Raw genomic sequence first — 5,738 nt, 5'->3', positions numbered from 1 at the left:
GTCTCACAGTAAAGAGCTAATATGAATTAATTGTTATTACTATTTTTCATAAAAAGAGTGTCTGAAATTGAAAGGATGCATAGGAAAAAAGAACCTCTGGAAACTCATTCAGGGATTCCTGAGATTTATGTTACATTTCTTGTTACTTTCTCTGTTGTACCTCTTCTTCTGCTGCTCCTGAAGCATCTGAAATACAGTTAGCAGCATGAGGACAGTAGGTGCCCTCATTCAGACTGCTGGATTGCCTGTCAGTAGCTATTTCTGGAATGGTCCAAACATGTCACAAATCCCATTTTCTTGGAGATTGTGGTGGTGATTTATTAAACTTTAAGGAAATTTATAACTTCTATTAATTTTCCTCCTGTCTCACTCTCTCTTCTTTCTTTTATTCTTTTTTTTTAAAATGGGACTTCTATTGAGTGAATGGATTCCATCTCAGTACTCACTAAAATCTTTGACTCTTTGAGTTTGATTTGAAGCAGACACTGGAGGTCTGGGATGCATGATATCTGTTAAGAATTAGTAGAGGAAGAACTAGAAGGGAGGATCAGGAAAAATAAGCCAAATTTGGGTCAAAGCCTCAGCCAGCATGGTGGAGACTCTGGAGCTAAGACATCTTTTCAAAGTTGTCCTGACTCAAGTCAAGGAGAATAAGCCTGTAATTTTCTGTATGAATTAGTCATTTTATGTGGGCTGCTTCCAGAAGGTATATAGCTCAGGTTGGGACTGTTTGAGGCTGAGACAAATCCCAAAGGAGCTGGCAGGTGGCAGCTGGGTACCTGCTCTTCCTCAAGGAGGAGCTGGGTGGAGTGGATCTACACTAACCAAAGTACCTGGCTCACTGTACATGTTAAATGAATGCCACCTTCAGGACATTGGGGTGGGCTAGGATTTCTTAGATAAAGCTTCAAAAACTTTCAAAAAATCAGACAATTTGAATTATATGACATTAAGAAGCTTCTGCACAGCAAAAATCAATAAAGTAGAAAAACACAGGTAGAATGGAAGAAACACTATTTGTTTGACAAGGAGTTAATATCCAGAACATATAAGGAGCTCAAACAACTCAAAAGCACAACCAAAACAAAGCACTACAACCCAGATAATCTCATAGAAAATAGGAAATAAATCCAGATAGATAGTTCTTAAAAGAAGACATCAAAATGGCCTGGAGATATATGAAAACATGATCAATAGCACTGATCATCAGATAAATGCTAATTAAAACCATCTCATCCTGGTTAGAATGGTCGTTATCAAAATGACTAAAGAGAGGTGCCATTGAGGATTTGGAGAAAAGGCATCTCTTAGACACTTTTGATGGGAATATAAATTATTACATTCCTTGTGGTAGACAGTATGGATTCTCAAGAAATGGAGTCTCAAAAAATTAAAATTGGAACTACCATATGCTCTAGCAATCCCATATTTGGTGTATATCCAAAAGAGATTAATTTAGTGTAGCAAAAAGATGTCTGCATGCCCATTTACTATGGCACTATTCATAGTAGTCAAGAAATGGAACCAGTGGATAGAATCAGAGTTATCTACAAACAGATGACTGGATGAAGAAAAAGTCATATGTATGTATGTATCCACAATGGAATACAATTCAGCTATAAAAAAGATGAAATCATAAAGTTCACAGCATGGATGGAACTGGAGGACAGTATATTAGTGAAAGAAGCTGGGCACTAAAAGACAAGTACATGTGTGGAATCTAGAAAAGCCAATCACATAGAAGCTGAGAGTAGAACAGTGATTACCACAGGCTAAGGAGAGTGCGGAAGACAGAGAGATGTTGGTAAGGGGTAGGGGTTACTGCAAGGGAAGAGAAATAAATTCTGACTTTCTATTGCATGGTAAGGTGAATATAGATAGTGATAATAAAAAGCTAAGAGGGATGATTTTGACTATTTTAATCACAAAGAAATGATAAAAATTGGAGGATATATATATATATATATATATATATATATGCTTATCCCAATTTGCACAATGTTTACATGCATCAGAACATTATATATATATATATATATATATATATATATATATACATGTGAGTCAATTAAAAATAAAGTAAAATTTGTTGACTGTTATTGTTTCTTGTTATCACTGTTAAGTGCTTTCTAACATTTTTTTTATCAGCCTTTTGTGCACCAGATGACATTATTTTACTCCCTTGCTTTGCACAAGGAGTAAAAAGAGCTTTTATCTCTTCTGTGGAACATTATGGAGGTAAGACTTATCTAGATCCTTGACTTTGAGCCATGGATACCAGTCTGTACCTCATGTTGCTCTAGAGTTTCCAATCTTAGCTCATCCCACCTCCAGCTGGACCCCAAGATCATCCACAATGAGACCCAGCAGTACCCTGAGGTCCACTAGTCATGATTCTGGGCTCGAAATCTGTTAAAACTCTATCAGGTATGACCAAGACATTCCAAGCAGGAGTCTACATATTTGGAAAACTAAACTCATAATTTTATAAATAATGGAATTTTATAGAATAGTTGAATAGAAGAAATATATGCATCAGCTCATTTCTTTCCTTTCTATATGGGCAATGAAACAGAGGTGCAACGAACAGTTGTCTGCTAAAATTTACCTAACTCTTCAGTGACAAGGACTGCGGTGGAACCTGGGCACCAGGCCAGTAGTTTTTGACACTATCTTACAGGTTTTGGATGACATCGAGTTTTTAAAATGCAAGTCAGAGTTGGAATTGGACAACCTGGCTGAAATCCTGGTTCACTTACAAGCCATGCAATTATGGGCAAAGGACTTAACCTCTAAGAGTATCAATTTCCTTATTTTTAAGAGGCTACTTGATAAGGTAGTTGTGAGCAGCAAATTAGAAATGGTTAAAAACTGCTTAGCTTCTACAGTAATGATTTTGTTTTTTACAAATCTTATTCCACTCAGCATTTAGAAATATATACTGCTTTTTGTTATCTACTGCTACAAAATGTAGTGCATCAATAATGCAAGATCTCAGCACATACAGCATTACACATTTATGTCACATGCAGTGAGGACCAGTGATGGGTAAGCCAGTTACCTCTGCTAATCTTGATCAGGCTCACTCACACACATAGGAGTCAGCTGGAAGTTGGCAAATCTATAATGGCCTCTACTTGGGCAATCACAAGCTCTCAGTTCTGGTCCACTGTCACTCTTCATAAACATGACAGGGAGAAATCATTCTATTTGATTGTTACCATCTTAGTTATCAGTGAGCACCTTAGTGGGCAATGGGAATAATGATGCATATGTACAGACAAGAAAAGTGGTGGGATTACTGGTGAAATACATGTAAAAGGAATAAAATATTTCTATGCTGAAGTGCTTCTTAAACTTTCAGGTACATACAAATCTCTTGTTCAAATGACAATTCTTATCCAATCAGTTTGAGAGAAGACCTGAGGCTCTAAATTTCTAGAAACCGCCAAAGGATGCTCAGGCCTGGGGTCTCAGGAATCCTCTTTGAGTAGCAAAGACCTCGGCCATCACTGTCTAATAGGACTTTCTATGTTGATGCAGTATTTTAGACCAACACTGCCCATAAAGCAGCCATTATTCAGCCTTAGGAATGTGAGTAGTACTGATGAAGAAATATAATTTAAGTTAAAGTAAAATTTTATTAATTATATGTGGCTGGCAGTGAATGTATTTATGGTGCAGGCCCAGAGATCTGTGCTGTGTGTAAGTCTGAATATCTTAGCTAGCATGGGACACAGTGCTAGTCAGTACTATTTATTGTCATGTGAAAGGAACATATCATTGGGGCGGGGTGGCAGAAGACAGAGCTTAAGCATATTCCACCTGATCTGTGCCCAGGAACTGTTTGGGGAGGGAAGTAGAAAGGATAAGATCACACAGTCTGGAGTTTGCCTGCCAGGAGTCAAATGTACACTCTCCCATATCGCTTGTGTTACCTTGATTCCCATGGCCTCAGATTTTTTTGTCTATAAAAGGAGAATGAAATAATTCTTCTTTTACAGGATGGTGTGTATCCATGGAACAACTCAGTATCTGTAAAATTTAAAAAGTTTTATGTCATTATAATAGCTCCCAGGATAAACTACTTTCTCTCCTCTGCACAAGGACTGGCCAGGGCGGCTCCTCACCTGAATTAAGCCCTCAATAGGTCACTGCATCTTCCAGCTCTTGGAAATCTGTAGAACTACACATGAGCACCTGGGTCTTGGGGAGAAGGAATCTTTTCATGGTGCTACTGCTGCTTTGGACAACTAAGCCTTGTCGAGATTCAGAAGTGTTTAACCCAAACTCTATCCCTAAATGGAGCCAATTCACCAAAAAAGTGTCTGGTGTGAGATAGAAGGGAGCAGCTGAAACAGGGAGCCAACCTTCTCAACTAAACAGAGGAGTAATATCTGGCCCCAAAGAAGACAGACTGCTAGGAGACTGCGCCATGTTTACACAAAACCAAGTGGGAGACATTTGCCAGTGGAATAAATAAAGGAGCCTCTGGTTACATAATGTTTTGTTGTGCTCCAGTCTGAGGCTGTTTTGGAATCAGCACTTAGTATAGATTTGACCTGAAGCACCCATCTCCAGTTCCCTGGGTGCCTAAATTTACACTGGACCAGAACAAGACTTCAGCATTTGGCTTAAAACAGCCCTGCACTTTGCTTTGTTTCTAAAGCTCTGAGCTGGGATCCACGCAGACTGGTGCTGGGGGTGTAGGCTGGGGGACCAGGGTGCTCAGGGCAATTGTCTTGTGTACCTAGGAAGGGGAGGCTATATTAGGACTAAACCTATTTCGACGATTGAAATCATGCTCTGTGCCAAGTACTGGGCCAGACACCAGCTCCAGTTCTCACAATATCGTCGTGATGTAAGCAATTAGGTTCCTCAGATACACAGGAGTTTTAAGTAACATGTGCTAGAGATGAGAAACTAGAGTGGAATTGTCCCTACATCTCTGCTTTTCTCCTCTCATTACTCTTTTCTCACTAAAAATAAAGGCTTGTAACGTATTTCCACTCAGGTGCCTTTGCACAGGGGTACAGTGTGTGTGTGGGGGAGCAGAGCAGCATCTCATCCAGAAAAAGAAATCTAGTTGTAGAAAAATCATGATTCTACAATTTTAATTTGTATAGATAAATGAGTTTGTTCTTACCCTCTTGAGCTTCTCATTGCACTGAAAGAAGTCACTGTCTCCCTAGTACACAATTTATGGAAACACTTTTAAACTCTTTCCACTGTCTCCTCTGGGCTCCACTGGCTGAATTTAAGAGCTGAGGGACAAGGACAAGAGAGTTCAAAATGTTCACATGGTTTGGACAGATTGTTGAGCTTAGTGGAACACATTTTCCAAGGGCTTTTGAGGTTTTGAGCCTCAGTTTGCTTATGTAGGAAATGTTTGAGAGCCCTCTGGAATTCTGAGGTATACTGAATTTGGGTGAGGGCCTAATGGCGCCCCAAGAGAAAAACGGTAATCTCTGTTCTCCTATCGCCTTGGGTGACTCCTGTCACCCATTCAGAAACTCTGGAAAAGTTGGCAAGACATATCCTAATGTGCTCAAAGTCCTGTTTCCCGAAATATCCCTCCACGTCCAGTAAGACTGAAAGAAAACTGAAAGGAAAGGCAAAATAGAGGAAACTGTTGTATATCTGACATTTCCTGGCATTTGTTACATCTCTGGCACTGACCTAAGGGTGCTACCTGGACTGCATTTGCTCATTTGAATGATCAGTTCAATTATTTACAA

This window comes from Cavia porcellus, unplaced genomic scaffold (assembly GCF_034190915.1).
Source record: "Cavia porcellus strain 051 isolate PalLab524CR breed Dunkin Hartley unplaced genomic scaffold, mCavPor4.1 scaffold_5, whole genome shotgun sequence".
NCBI classification, from domain to species: domain Eukaryota; kingdom Metazoa; phylum Chordata; class Mammalia; order Rodentia; family Caviidae; genus Cavia; species Cavia porcellus.
The sequence above is the reverse complement of the archived record's forward strand: the minus strand, read 5'-3'. Positions refer to the sequence as shown.